General features: G+C 44.2%; 1 long non-coding RNA gene across 3 annotated transcripts; it reads left to right on the top strand.

Annotated features, from left to right (window-relative positions):
- Nucleotides 1–8,752: 8,752 nt before the first annotated feature.
- On the top strand, nt 8,753–13,359 carry LOC122180139. Of its 3 annotated transcripts, none has more exons than XR_006178929.1 (4): nt 8,753–8,903; nt 9,022–9,214; nt 10,630–10,811; nt 12,322–13,359. It is a non-coding gene; the product is annotated as an uncharacterized LOC122180139 (long non-coding RNA). The 3 variants fall into 3 exon arrangements; XR_006178928.1 differs by having other exon boundaries at nt 9,022–9,232; XR_006178930.1 differs by having other exon boundaries at nt 9,022–9,232; nt 11,991–13,359.
- Nucleotides 13,360–16,121: the final 2,762 nt, after the last annotated feature.

The following is a 16,121-nucleotide window of genomic DNA, read 5'->3' as shown; positions in this document are numbered from 1 at the left end:
ACATTTTTTAAAAAAGCTTCAAGGAGAGACATCTCATCGAAGATGAACTACAAGTAATACTGCTGAGCCCAGAGAAGAATAAAGCAGCACTGCTCATCAGATGTAGAGTAAATCAATACATCAGCATGATCCCATTATTAGGTTTGAATTCTATGGCTCAGTCTCCTAAATCACTAAATAGAGCTGCAAGAGGAGGCAGGAAGAGGAATGGGGAGGGGAATTGTGCCTCCCCCTGCTCCAGAGAGACATGGCAATAAGTGATAAAAAAGAGTTGTGCTCAAATCTAAAGGTGAGAGACTCTTGGCGTGGCCACTTCCATGTGCCATTTGCTAGCCAAAACTCAGCACAGCCCATGCTCTAATGGATAATTTCACAAGACATTAAGGACACTTGTAGCCTGGGGAGATATTCTTTTGGCAACCTCTCCTCATAAGAGCTGTCACACAAATGTCACCCATCCGAGTTTCTCTTGCACCGTGAGTTGCACAGAGAGCAGCCACAACCTGCTCCTCAACACGACTCCCGTGGCTGAGCTCACTCCCACTGCACAGAATTTAGGCACCCAGTCCAGGCAATCCAAACGAGCTTTGTTAGCGTAGCAGTAAAAATTCAGCAGAGTAAAACGGAACCAAAGGGCACAAGTGGAATTTCTTTGAAGAGGCTGTACTCCCTTTCTTCTTCTGGGTCACGACACAGCCTGATAGAGACATCTCTTCCCGCAGCTTTTTGCCAGGAGAACATTTTAGGATCTGAACTTATAGGGGACTATCTCTAGACACAAAAGGCTGGATGCTCCCTTGGATTTCTTCCAGGAAATGTTTCAAAAGAATATGAACAGAGCTGGCTAGAAAATAAGTTTCTTTCACCTTTCCCAAACTCTTGCAGTGCCAAGATGCACGGTTCCCTCCTTGGCACCCAGGGTCACCAAAACATTCCATCAAGGTTCCATTTAGAGCTGCCCATGGATCAGAAAATGAGGTAGAGTCATCTATGCCTAATGCCTGTGTTTGAGGTAGTAACACAGTGCTTCTGTTGCCATTGCCGTGGAGAAATAAATGCTTTTAAGGAAGTTATCCTCCTGACCAAAATTAGCTGTCTGTTGCAGATGAGATGCATTTCACTGCCTGTTTGTTTCCAAGTGCTATAAAACAGCCCACAGGGACTCGCCCAGAGCAGATGGCTACCCTGGAGCTACCTGCATTTGAATGGATAAATTCTATCCTGCCTGTGTATATCTCAATGTCTTGGAAAGCTGTGTCAAAACATTTGGCAGAAGTGTCTGGTGGTGACTCAGAAATCCCACATACACAGGGACTGCCATAGTCTGTGTCCGTGATGTCATTAAAATCAGACGGCAGTATCAGTTAGAAACATTCCGTCCAGTAAGTAACACAGAAAAGTAGAGAGAAATAACAAATGGAAGCCCTTAAATTGAAGGGGAAGTTGTGGGCACACAGTGCACGCTCAAAACTCTCAAATGGCTGGTCCTTGATGAAGCCAAGGCACCAAACTGTAGTGTCCATCCATTGTGGGTATATCTCCCCCTACTTCTGTAGATGAGACACACAGGGAGTCATGGCCCAGCATGTTGGTTTTCCCTTCTTTGCCCACACTCAAGATCTTGGGCTGAAGTGGCCATTTAAAGCAGTCTTGTGGTTTAATTTGAGCGTGGCTTATGCTCAAATGCCTAGCTGGCCATGTAAATGTAGCTAGCCAGAGGGACTGTGGGACACCAGCCTTCCCTTCAGTGATGCACTGACCCAAAAGACGTGTCTGCTTGAATTTTAAGTCTCATTGCTTGCAAATTTAGCTTACTCAGCCTCGCTAACCTGACAAATCAAGGTGAAAGCTGACCCAGGAGGGTCCAAGTGGATTTAAACAAGGTCATCCTAAATAAAGGAAGAACTTTCTCTGAAGTCAGTGATTAAAAATGCACACACACAACGTTTTGCATGCCGCAAAGGATGTAAGGCTGTGACACTTGAAAAACATTGCAGCTTTTAGGAAGCTGACAAGACATTATTTGAGATTTCACCATAAAAACCTGACGGACAAAATGCCACCAGCTGATGGCAAGTTCAGTTCTCTCCCCCTGCCAATGTCCTATAAAAATCAGTGGTAGGAAAAAAAGAGATGGCAGTGACAAGTCTCTCGACTGTCAAACCATCCATCAGCAAAATGAAAAACAATGTGGACATCTTATGCTTAGCACTTCTGTTCTTACTGTCAGAGCTAAAGACAGAAATGTTCTAGTTTAAGACCCGGACAATAAATCAAACAGCCTACCTCAGAAATTTTTCCTTAGTACTAAAAGGAGTTACCTGGATACTAACAGAGATAAGGCCCACTTAAATTTCTCCCAACTTTTTATTAAGGCTCTCTTTTCACATGTGCTATTTTTTCCTCACAATATCTCGTGGCAGGTGGGAGCAGGAAAAAATAGTCTGCAGCCTAGTAATTAAATTGGCTTATTTTAATACTGCAAATTGCAGCTAGATGCAACTTTCTCAGGCATATATAATGCTCCAATCACTGTCACACCTCAGCGTTCTTCCATCTGTATTGTACTCAGTGCCTCATCCCCCTGCAAGGCTTGAGGTGTTTCTTCATGGAGGCAGGGGTGGAGGACTGGGGAGACTTACAGGGTTCTCTCCAATACAGGTTGGATATTAGGAAATATTTCTTCTCAGAAGCAGTGATTGGGCATTGGTACAGCTGCCCAGCGAGGTGGTGGAGTCACCATCCCTGGAGGTGTTCAAGAACCATGGAGATGTGGCCCTGAGGGACGTGGTTTTGAACACGGTGGGATGGGCTGAGGTCGGACTTGGAGATCTTAGAGATCTTTTCCAACGTTAATGATTCTGTGAACTCACTCCTGGAAGACATCTTGAGCCCTTTAGCCAAGCAGTGCCAAGGGCTCATAGCCACAGTGCTCAGTGTTAATCTCTTCAGTGACATCACATCTGTGCCCACCCAGCACAACTGTTGGTTTTCATCTTATGTGGCCTCGTATAGCAATGAACAGGGATGCCCGTGGTTCCATCAGGAGCACAAATCCTCATCCAGCCTGACCTGAATGTTTCCAGGGATGGGACATCCATCACTTCTCTGGGCAACATCCATCACTTCTCTGGCACTTCCAGTGCCTCACTATCATTACTGTAAAGAAATTTTTCCTCAGATCCAATCAAATCTCTCCTCTTTTAGTTTGAAGTCATTTCCTCTGGTCCTATTACAACAGACCCTGCTATTGTAGGTGGGGTTGGTTCACCTACATGCTCCACTGCTACAGCAGATATTGAGGACAATGCTTTGACCTCCTTAAACCGGAGAACTTGAATTCACTAAATTCACTGCTTATGCGGTCCTAGATACTGCTGCATTGCCAGCAAGGCTCTGACAGTTGCTTAAAGATGTGTGTTGGCCCCACGTTAAACATAAGCTTCATACATTGGAAGGAGAATCAGCTCTCTACCAAGCTCCATGTACAACTTCCAGTGCAAGCTTGGCCAAGCTATTGGACCTCCCTGAGCTCCTGTTGACTCTCCAGCCCTATATCAGAAATGAATGTGAGCCTAGATGCTGAATATGGTCTTTTATTCCTTTTTTCTTCCAGCATTTCCATGTAAAACATCCCTGGAGACATTTCTTCTGACCATAAACTCATTACAATAAGGTATGAGATTTGCTCTCTATAGCCATGCTTCACCTAAGGCCAAATGACAGTCAACGTTTGTTTAAACCGTGCCACGAATGAAGTCAGCATTCAGCATTTGGATCAGAAAGGAAAAAAAAATGTCTGAAGAGCAAATAAAACAAACAGATGTTGCATGAAATGACAAGTAGAATAATCGAATTGCTGAGCTTTAAACAGAAAAGAAGAACCATTGTATGAATAAAAAAAAAGGTGACCCGAAGTTGCAATATTTGCCAGTTTAAATACCTCTCTGTTCCGTTTCCTTGTCTGCTGGTTGGTTTGCTGTGTAGCTCAATAGAGTTATCCCACCTTCAGCTCAAACTGCACCTATGTCTCTACACGTATCACCTTGGAAGGAGCATGGCAGCATCTGAATAAATAAATTAATGGAAAATTGGCAAATCTGTGAACAGTAACTGAGGAACAGCTATTCCACTAAAACCAAAGTCAAGTCAGTGCGTTCTCTCACTAGGCCAAAAAAAAAATGTTCCTTTCTTGGGATTAAAGCAGCTCTACTAAATGAGCCTGGCTGTGATTGACGCTTTAATTGACTGGCACAATTTCATGCCTTAATAACTCTGGGCTTTTCAGTTTAGCCATGAATAAATTTAACTGTTAAGTCCTTGCATATAAATCCTCTTGGTTGGAAGCTCCTATTCTCTGTTTAAAATGTAAACTTGGATTAACGAGACTTGCTGACATGTCAGGAGCTGGATGCACTAATCTGCTGCATCCCCTGCCCAACGTGATTCCAACCAGCTCCCCCAGGTCCTTCCCTTCTGGACCACCACAACCAGATGGCAAAGGTCACCATGTGGGATGTTTCTGGCTTCTCTCCTGCTCCCTTTTATCTTTCACATAGGTATTAACCTTGTAGGTCTGGTTTGTGATGGCAGTGCCCTTCTTCCTTGGGTTGGATGAGCCTACAGGAAAGAAAGATGAAATACAGCTCTTAGGCAGATCCTGTGTTTTGGGCTGTATTTTTGGCTTTTTCATCTTTTTTTCTTTCTGTTCTCTTCATGTGTCTGTGTTTTCTAGTTCAGTAATCACAGCTGGTTCCTGGTTCCAAAATTTCTTTTCCAGATGTGTCCTTCTCCTCCTCCAGCACCTTTAGATTCATTAGGAAAAAAGCTGCAGCTGAAAAATCAAGTGAGGTTGAGCGTTCGGTCCATATGCTGTGAGTCTGTCAGTCCTGAGAGGCTTTTGTTTTCCTGTCTCTACATCACCACATGCAATTGGATCACTCAGGAGTCCAAGACCACATTTGAGTGCTGATGAAAAAGCCCATTTCCTCCAAAAATACCTTATATTAAGCAAGAAACCCCCATTCCTAAGAGATGCCCACCCAGGTTCCCCTGATCCCTTTGGGCTGTAACTTCCACTCCAGGGAAGCAATGCTCATTAATTAAGATGCAAATACCACGAGTTCAACATTTCCAGAGCACGGCAGATGCACTGAATATGTTCATCTTTACTTAGCTGTGGTATCTGGATGTTAGATAGCCCTTTCAGAATGGCTGATCCAGCTGGACTGCTAGTTGCTCCCTGATGAGCTGAAGAAAAGCAGAAGCAAAGAGGAGGTGACCAGGTAGCATCCATTAATGGGCCACACAGGGACAGATGCACAGTCTCTGAAGTCCTACAAGGGAAGCGAAGGATTCAGATGGGCCCAGCAACCACTGTATGACCCAAAGTTCAACCAGAAACAAAACTCCCTGATCAACATACTTGCATGATGAGTGGAGCCTATTTCCATGCTCCTCATGTTGGACTAGCTGACCCTTAAAGGTCCATTCTAGTGCACACAAATCTATGTTTCTAAGCTTTTGTGTTTCTGTGATTCCATGTCAGAGCCTTTCAGCCAAGATCTGGATATAATGCTCAGCTTGGTGGTGTTGATTTAAAACACACAGCACTGGCAGGCTTCCTCCCTGGTGAGCATTAAAGCACCAGTGAATGCTGTTAAAGCAGATGGTTGGTTCCTGTAAAATGTATATATATCATGAGTGCTTGCCAACATATAAGTTCTTAAAATGTTTTTCAGAACTCTCTTTGTGTTGTAGGAATGGAATCCCTGAGGAAAACATGAACGATCGGCTATCTTAGGCTGGGCTCAAGGAAAGTGTGGTTTTCTCATGCAGCATGTCTACCGCCCATTAAATCATGCAGACAAGAAGCAAGGCTCCCGTCTGTTGGCTATCTTTCTGCCTGGCAGCAATTTTGCCTTGCTGTGATGTAAGAAGCAGATAGGAAACGCTCGGGTTTTGCTGTTTTGTTGTCATCAGCTGCACTGCGTTGCTTCTCTTTTGAGATGGGATGTGGGTAAGCTCCATCTCAAACCTAAGCTTTGACCATGCTAATCCTAAAACCAGACTTTGTCCCTTTTGTTAATAAAATAAGAAGCTGGAGATGGCATAAACAAGAGAAATTATTTGCATTTCGGTAGCATTTTTTGCCCACTATTCTGTAACAATCTCTGTCACACTTTATTGGATGCCAACCTCTGACTATAGAAATTTCTAGTACTAAAGACGTTTCTTTCCCCAAATGGATGCACTTTTATGGTCACAATGAGGGATCCCTGTGGAAGAGAGGGAATCAACAGGACCAGATAAATGGTTAAGATAGGCTGGATGCAACCCAAACAGCACCGGTCATCAAGCCAACACAAGCACAAGCCTGTAAATCTCATTTGGCTTTTATGCCTGTGACTGGCAGATGTATTCAACATGAATTCCTGTGTGTACAAAGGAGTGCTGCTCTTTTCTGATAAGGAAGGGTTTGCTCAATGTGGGATCGCCTTTTGCTCCTTGGAAGCCCCATCCAAGTGCTTGAATATGCCTGGGTGGCTCAGATCCAGGAGGTCATCTCTGGAGGTTTTCAAGAAGAGTAGATGTCACATGGAGTGACGTGGTTTAGTGGTACGATGCTGATGAGCTGATGGTTGGACTGGATGAATTACGTATTTCAAAGAAGTTGCAGCAAGGCCTCAGGACACAATGGGTCTCCCATGTGTCTCCAGCTTAACCCCACATAGGTCATTGTAGGCTCTCGCTTCATTCTTCAGGCTGTCCAACTACACTCACTTCCCCAAATCAAAGAACTATACAGCCAGGTTGCAGTGCTGTGCAGATGGACAGGAGTCAACACACCTCACGTCTGTCATTAGGCTAATTGCAATGGTTAATTACCCAGCTTTTCCTCAGAATACGTGAGGACCTGGGGTCACCACTCTTGGCATCTCCAAATTTTTCTCTTTCTCCACATTCCATTGTGGTCTTTAGATACAGACCCTGCTGCTTTCTCAGGAGACAGCATTCGGTGATAAAAGGGGTTTTTTAAATCACTTGTTTGCAAGGGAAAGAGGCAACAGAAACAGACTCTTTTTGTCGGGGATGGTGGGAGGAAGCTAAAAGATGACAGCGGTGGAAAACTGCACCAGCTCTTTTCTACGCTTCATCTGCTGCTTTATTAGTGCTCCTAAATCTGGTTTGCTAAATATAAACATACCCAAATTTACATAAACTTCATTAAAAGCTTGTGTCTCAACTCTGCTGCTCCTGTAACACACCCAGGAAATGGAGAACTTCAAAATCCTTTGCAATTGAATAACCCACTGCAAGAGAAACCAACCAACACATTAAGGGTAAATTTGGCAGATTGTTTTTATTTTTATCCCCTGCTTTGTTTCTGCAAACATCTGCCTGTGCTTCCACGGCTTGCATTTGGCTTTTGTCTTGCAGGTAGCTTGCCTTTCCTTTTGGCATTCACATCTCCAGGGTCTTTCTTGTCCAAATTTGGAACAAAGTTTCCCACCTCCTAATATCGGATTAAAAAGCAGAAGAGGAAAGATGATAAAAGAGGAAACGTGAGGTGTATTTCTCTTCTAGCTGCTTTTATTTCCCTACTTGTCCTGCAACTCCTTTCATCCCCAGCAAGGCTGGATGAAGGTGCAGAGGACATAATGGTAAACGACACTACTGGACTTGGGTGTATACCCATAAGGAAGAGAACCACATTTCTGGTTGGTTAGCACCTAAACCTAAAGGAGAGCGTCTGGCTGGTTGTTCTTGCTGAATCCACAACTGCCAGTGTCTATTTGGGATCTCCTAAGGGTTTATTGGGATTTGAGGTAGATAGACACAAGATATAGGCCAGATAGACCTAAAAGAGCTGCTTTTCCACCCACCATCTCTGCATCAGTGCTGGAGAAACAAACAAGAAGGGAATCTGCTGGAATATTTGGAGAGGATCAAGTTCACCATCATGATGTCACAGGCAACGTATCCCCTACATGCCTCTCTTCCTTCTGTTTTGGGAGAGCTCTGGAGGGAAGAGATCTGAGAGCACCACAGTTTCATGCAGTGTTGGCTAAAAAGCAGGTGGATGAGATGACTTTCTCATCCAGCAGCAAGGAGTAAGGAAAGAGGTGAGGAAAAGGGATTTGGTTATATGCCATTCCATCAGCAAATCCACTTTGCTCTCACCCTTCTTATATGCCTCAAACACTGTTGGGAACAAGCTGCCCCCTCCAAGGTGCCCATCAGCAGAAGCTGCTCCCACTGGAGTTCTCACAAGATATTCCAGCTTGTGCCCACACCTCTCCCACCTATTTCAAACACTCATGACAGTTTGAAGGAGAGAGTGGGTTGCTGTTGCTGCAGCTCTACCGTATGTCCTCCACCATGCTCCTTCCCCAGCTGTCTCCTTGTAGCTGGGCACTCATCCAAGGCAACCTCTTGGTGGGAAAACGCTGAGCTGTGCAAGCCTGAACCTCTTGTGTAAACCTTAAACCTGGTTTCTGGCCAAAAACCCCCTTCTGGACAATGGCAGAGAGATTCTAACACATGCAAATGATCCCAGAATAACCCTGAGTCCTGTACTTGGGATGTTTCCAAGAGCTGTGACTACAGCAAGGAGGGCGCTGATCTCTCCTTATCTCCACCTTCAGCTCTCAAACCATCAGGTGCCTTAATCAGATGGATTTGCTTAATGACATGGATGTAAGGAATGGGTTTAATGAAGTGAATTCAGTCCAGCTGTGGTAGGGACAACAAATAGGATGCAGCTCTTTGCACTGAGAGCATGTGGTCTTTGGGAAATCAAGTTCTCCATTAGAATACTAGTACTGGAATAATTCAGCTCCCTGGAAAGTGAAAATGGGAGGAAGCATCAACCCTGTGAGGCATTTCCATGGGGAATTGAGGTAGGTCCTACTGGAGGGAGGATGGGTACCTGGGGGCTTTGGTGGATGCTAAGAAGCCCCAATAAAGATGTAAACTGTTAATTATTGAGGGCGCAACTTCCTTTCCTCTCTTCCTCAGGGCTGCATTAAAGATATTTGGAGACAAAACATCCTTGCTGTGATCATCCGTGCACTGTGGGTCGTCTGGATGTGGTCCTCAGTGATTTGCCATCCCACAGTCAGAAAATTCACTTCCTAACACTGTGATAAAGGGGGAAAAGAAAACCCAACTCAGGATTTGGTGTCTGCAGCAAAGAGCCCTCCAGATTCAAGTATTTCCTTCTACTGGAGTAAATTATGTTTTATGACTATAATTAACTGGGAGCTAGCACACACTGCGCTGGTTTAAAGCTGACTCAATGCTGTCTGAGAAGCACAGTGTGATAAAACAACATTCAAATCAGCTTCTTAACTAAGCTGGCAAGTGACACAATCTGGAGATGGATGCCAAAAGGAAGTGGAGGCTTGCAAAGCCCCAGGCACAAGGAGGGATTTCAAGGGTTGGAAGTGTTTTGTTTAAGGATCTGGTTTCCAAACCGCAGTCCATGGATGGGTCATGGCTTTGGAAAAATAGATGTCCCCCAATGAGTTATTTCTGTTGCCAATAGTATGTACCCAAAAGCATTGGAGAAATATGCTGGTCTGTAAAGATTGGAGGCCACAGCTGCTGGGCATGGGTGAAGGCAGATGAAATAGTGAGTGGTTTGGGTTAAAATATTAAGTTTTTCTGCCTAACACTAGCTCTGTGTGGAAAACTACAAGGATAGGAGTATCTGGATGGAAACCAGCTCCTAGCCTCTCTTCTAACTGCATTTTACACTGGATTATGAAACAGGAAAGGGAGGAAGGAGCTGCTATAAGATTTGACATTTTCGTTGATGTCATTAGGTATACAGGGGGGAAAAAAAGGCACAACCAAGTCTAACAGCTGTTTGGTCTCATCTTTATTATTGTGACTCCAAGATGGAGAAAAGCACATCTTTCCTTGTTTAAATTTGTAGGGATGTTTGGCAGTTTTTAGGCCATTAACTGCACTTCTCGGTGTTTTGCCCAATGCCCTCAGCAAAAGCACTAGAAAGGTCAAGGCCTTCACTTTCCAAACCAATGTATAAGAGGTAATGGTTTTCAGTTGCACCAGGGGAGCATCAGGTTGGATTGTAGGAAAAATTTCTTCTCCAAAAGATTGGTTGGGCACCAGGGAGCTGGTGGAGTCACCATCCATGCAGGAGTTCTAGAGCCATGGAGATGTGGCACTGAGGGACACAGTGGGCATGGTGGGATGGGTTGGGGTTGGACATGGTGATCCTAGAGGTCTTTTTCAACCTTAATGACCTTCTGATTCTATGAGCTAACCCAGAATTCATCCACATGCTGCAAAGCTCCAAGCAAACAGCCAAGTGGCATCGTTACTGATAGGAAAACATACTGCTGAAAGCTTGAATCACCTGAGCTAAAACAGTAATGGGTGGGCTAATGAGCCCTAGCACCACCCAGAGAGCACCTGTGTCTCTCCCAGCCCTATATCACGTTTCTCTCCTTGCCATATGCAGCCATACTCTCTGTGGTGATGTTCACAGAAGGCATTATCCATTGCTTCTTGGAAAACGTTGTGGTTTTGAAGGTATTTGACATTTATGGTGTTGGGAGAGGAATTATAATGCCTATAACTATGTCTTTCCTCTAACAGGCTATTTGCTTGCTGCTGAATATAATTTTGTTAACTGCCACAAACCAGCAAGAAAACTGTTTTCTTTCTACGTGATAAAGAGCAACCTATAAAAAGACTGAAATTGAAGTGAAACATTTTGCTTGAGTGAAGAGGAGGAAGTTTTCATTGGCCTGATGGAAAACTTGCATTTTTATTTGTGGGTAAGATTGGAAAGTTTATCCTATCTGGAACAAAACTCGGTATCAGAATTGCAGATTTCTGTACAGCTTATCGCAATAGTTTTCCCTTTGGCTCTCAATGTGGTGATGAGAATTACCTCCATGTACAGCCAAGTTGGTTGACTCACCAGAAGGGGTGGGTATTGTTTGTTTGCCTAAGGATTAGATTTAAACTCACTGTTAGCAAGCATTTTAGATTTAGTCAAAATGTCATGTTCTAGATCAACATAATAGTAAACATAATTGATGTGTACAGAAATTATGGTTTCATCTGTTTGTAGCACAATGAAAGTAGGTGTCAGAGCTGTGCTGAAGCAGGGCAGAGGAAATGAGAATCTTCCATGGAAACTAATCTGGAGAGGCTGTGCTTGTGACCTGTTGCAGTTTGGGATTTGGGCCTGCTGTGCATTTCACCCACTTTTCATCTCAATATCCCTAAGACCATATCACAGCCTGCCCAGGAAAGCAGTGCATGCACATTTGCAATCTCTCAGATGTTTTGGTGACCATAAAAAAGCTGATCTTCTATCTGTCACTGCTGTTGGACGTGGTTCTTCTGGCACACTAGGCACAAGGTGACATTGCAACAACTGTGTTTGCTCTGGTTGGGTCCCATAATTGCTACTTTAAAGTGGGGTATGCAGCCAAGGTACTCTCAGTGCTCATGTGGGCACTTGCAGCACACACATACAGTACATAAACTTCACACAAAAGGGATGCAATCTCTTGCCTCTGTCCAATAAGGCTCAGTTTCTGTGATGCTTTGAACCTTGCTGTCCAAGGAGGCTCTCAAGAGACTAAGAAGAGATACAGATGTCCTCAGCTGCACTGGGATCCATTCCCTTCCAATTAGTCCCCCACTTGACAATTTCTGTTGTTGGTAGAGGTCGCAGGTCACAAGCACAGCCTCTCCAGATTAGTTTCCATGGAAGATTCTCATTTCCTCTGCCCTGCTTCAGCACAGCTCTGACACCTACCTTCATTGTGCTACAAACAGATGAAACCATAATTTCTGTCCAGTTTGGTTTGCTGTTATTTTGGTTCTTTGCTGCTTGCTTGCTTGCTTGTTTGTTTGTTTATTTTCCAACTCCATTTAGGGGTTGCAAAGGAAGCCTGGGCACCAGGGCTGTCAATCCCAATCCCTTTTCCCCTGCCATGCAGCCTTTCCAGCTTCCATTGGCCCATCACTGCCCAGTGAGGACTCTGGTTTCCATTTGTCCAGCTGGGCATTAGCAGAAGCAAAGAAGATAAGAAGCAAAGAAGAGATTTAGCTGGAGGGAAGCTATTACATATAAAGAGATGAAGGAAAAAAAAAAAGAGAGAGAGAAAGGAAAAAGAAAATCTAATAATGCTCTAGCAAACTTCCTGGGGGAATGGAAAGAAGGGAAATAGACTTTCAAAGAACAGATGTGACTTGCAAGGCAAGCACTTGCACAGATCTGCTTCCATTTAGCAAGCAGTTGGTGTTGTTTCTGATATTCCTATCTTCCAGCTGTCTGTAACCACGCCACCACCAGGCCAGGGGCCAGCAGGATGGAGTGTGCCCAGCGTTCTTCATTGCCCTCAACGTAAAATCTGAGTGCTCTGCATTAGCAGCAGTAGTTTGGACCTATCCCTTCAACTCTGCCCACCTCAGGACGGCCATTGTGTTCCTATGATGCAGCCCTGGGAGGTATAACACTGAATGATAGAAGTCAAGTTGAAAGAGATCTTAAACCTGTGTTGCCACCCAGGATATCAGGTAGCCATCGGTTACCCTTCCTTTGTCCACCAATGCTATCATCTCCCAAAGTGGCCCCGGGTGAAGAGCTGGAAGGAGCTGAAGCTGGCCTCTTCCATTGCTCTCACGATGAGCCCACAACATCCCAGGCTCTGACCATGGGACTTCTGCACAGTGATCCTATATTTGCCCAGCAGTTGCTGAGCTCTGACCTCGGCTGTGATGTACCATGTAGTGCCAGGACCCCAGGATGCTACCAAGCATTGGATTCATAGCTTCAAAGCCACACAGATGGTGAGAGATAACGTACAAGCAATAATGGATAGCTTTGTGTCTCCAATCAGTATTTATTTCCTTTTCTTCTTCCCTAAATTGTGAGTTCCTGAAAGTGTTGTCATGACTACTGAAGAGTGAACTTGACTCGCTTCGGCAGCCTTTGTTCCCTCCAAGTGAGCTGATCTAAAATTTGTCAAAACTCTCTTGTCACTGGCTGCAAAAATATTGTATCTATTTCTTCAGAGGAGCTTCTTTTGCAAGTCTCTTTTAGCTGCACATAAAGGGCACGGCGAGAGTCCAAGCCTGCCATAATGCAGTGATTTTAATGCCCCTGGGTGCTCTCAGTTAATAAGTCTTGGATTGTTCCCTCGTTTCCAGCAATCTTTCTGTCACACATCAAAAGGTCAGTCTTCCGTGAGGTATTCTGTAATCTCTCTGCTCAGATGTGTTACAATATATTCTGATCAATGGCTAAAAGTCGTGTATTTTTCTTTTAATGGAACATCCACTGGAGAATAAATTCTAAGGGGGGCTTTCAGGAGCACTGAAATATGTATTGTGGTTTTGGCTCAAATTAATGCATGACATAATTCCACTGAAATCAGTGAAATAGCACTCTGGGATGCTTCTTGACTACTAATGTCAAAGATGTATGGCTTTAGTTTATTCCTTCTTATTGCTTATCCTAAACCTGATCAAGTATTATCTCAGCCCTAGATTGATCATGAGTAATCCTCAGGGGTACCATGTGGCTCGAACCCAACTCTTGTTGAGATCAGTGGACAGAAATGAAGAGAGCAGAGCTGACCCAAGCCTGGGTGAGTACGTAAATTGCTGGTCCTCCTGCGATGTCAGTGCATGTGGATAACAAGCAGGCACCTTCCAAGGAAAGGGGAAGAGAAAAGAGAGGTGCACATACATAGCTGAAGGTGAACAGGGCAAGATATAAGTCAGAACAGCCCAAGAGATGCATTATTCCTACTGCAAAAACGTTGTGGGAAATGTTGTGTCTTCAAATGGTAGTTTAGATTTCTGCAGAACAGATGAAACCCCCTTGGCAAATTCTCTTGGATTTAATGGAGATAATATAAGTTCAATCTCATTCCATAAAAAAGATAAGTAGAAAGATGGAGAACATGCCTTTACTTCAAGATTTTCTTGTAGTGTTTCAGCTGCCTGGTGATATATATCACCATGTATCACTTTATAGTACACAAAGATTTGTTTTCCTTCGGACTCCACAGCTTTCCAATATGTATTGATGCTAGTACTTCTCAGTTAGCTATTGACTTAAGCATTTTGACAGACAAAAACCAAAAAATTTGTCATAGTTTACTTTCTACAGGTGCTTTTTATCTTTTTTTGCTGTCATTTCTGTTTTTCTTCACTACATTTCTTTGCATTTAAGGATTCCTGATTCTTCCAAAACTGGGCACTCATGGGCCCAATAAAGCTGATGCGTTAAAATAGCATCCTGCCACACTGAAGATCTTGAGTCTTTTTCACAGTGCATTAATCCTGCCAGGATCTGAGTTTTGTAATATATATCATAGAAGCAGGCATTCACTGACTATTAGCTGCATTGGGATTGGAAATGGCAGCTTTCTAGTGCTCTGATGCCCTTGGAGGCTGATGTGGCAGCACTTAATGTGCAGACAAAAACTTCACTTGGATGCCCAGCTGAAAGGCAGTTCAGAAACACCCCCAGCACCAACAGCTTGCAGAGAAGATCCAAACACTTCCAACTTCACTCCCAACTCCTCACAGGCTCATTGTGCACATTGTGGGGACCAGTTGCTTGCCGTCACCCATGGCATCTGCCCTCCCTCGTTCTTCAGTGTTAGGATACCATGGGAGAAATGAGAAAATGCTTTTTAATCCCAGGAGAGCACTTAATTTCAAAAATTCTCTGTCCTCCTGGTAGTAAAAATACCTTCTTGGAAGGTCGGTGGAGAAATTGCACCTCTATCAGATGAGCACTGAGATGGAGGGGCAGTGGTGGCCGCCAAGCCTTAGAATGGGTTGGGTTATAAGAGATCTCAAGGATCATCTAGATCCAACCCTCTTCTTTGCCTCACGCCTGGAGGAACCCACAGAAACACTCTGAAATCACAGGATCTGCAAATGATTTAGCCTTGTTTTGTGCTAAAACAAATAATCATTGATTCTTCCCCACGCTGGGACATTGCACCCACGTGGGGTAGGCTGATCTTCTGGACTCCCTCTTGTAGGTCTCATCGTCCCCTGCTCCTTCCCTGTGTGGGAAAATGCAATAATTCACCTGTCCCTATTTCTGGATATATTCTCAGGCACTGAAGATCTTGACCACTCACTGTTAATCAATAGAGCTGGAAAGTAGCCATCAGTCTATTACTGTTTCAAACTCCTTCAAAGTAAAAACTGTCTGGGAAAATGAACGGTAGAGATGAAATACATACATTTCTCCGGTAATATTTCAGAGGAAAGGGCACAGCAGTAGCTTTCCTTTTTAAGCCTGTACCCTATGTATAAAATATATTTGAGGGATTTGGAGAAGGAAGAAAAATTAAAATAATTAAGGAGCTGACACAACTGATTTAGAGTTGGAAGAAAGGGGCAGAGGATTGAGAGTGTTCAATGTGGAGTACAGGCATCAGTCCCCATCCAAGTTCTGGTTCTGCTCCATGGACCCACATGCTGGAATCTGAATACAGATCCCCATGAGCTCCAACTAGATGGGAAACCAGGCTTGGCTGCTGTGGTCTCAAAAGCCATCAAGACCCATTGCAAGTAATATTACGGACCAGGGGTTGGAGATTTCCAGTGTTGCAGGGCTCAAGGTTGGGTTCTGGCCCTCAAGAGAGGCTTTCAGGTGTGGTGTGCAGACACCATTCATAGGTGGAAGATGTGTAAACCTCTCCACAAGTAGCTGTTGCAGCAGGGAGATTATTTTAAGAAGCGCAGCAGTTACTGTCAGCATGTCTGTGCTCTAGTCAGCAGATGGAGGATGCATAATTTAAAACAGGAGTGACCAGATTAAGGTCTTTCCATCTGCCTTTCAAGTGCAGCAGTAGGAGGAATCTGCTCACATCAAATAAAACTCATCCAGCGGCTCTGCTTCCAACTGGCAAGCTGTGAAAGCCCAGCTCTTCAGAAGCTCTTCCCTCCTCTGTGAAAAGGGACAATCTTGTCTTTTCCATTTCATGCACCTCTTCATTCACTTTGTGCTGCTAGATTCAGAAGCAAGAGCCCTGACTTGACATCAGTCCTCACTTGGATTAGGAGCCCTGCCAGCAGAAAAGCGTTTGAGCAACTTT

The sequence above is a fragment of the Lagopus leucura genome, unplaced genomic scaffold (assembly GCF_019238085.1).
Source record: "Lagopus leucura isolate 7727_CA_CO unplaced genomic scaffold, USGS_WTPT01 Super-Scaffold_100004, whole genome shotgun sequence".
NCBI classification, from domain to species: Eukaryota; Metazoa; Chordata; class Aves; order Galliformes; family Phasianidae; genus Lagopus; species Lagopus leucura.
The sequence above is the reverse complement of the archived record's forward strand: the minus strand, read 5'-3'. Positions and strand labels throughout refer to the sequence as shown.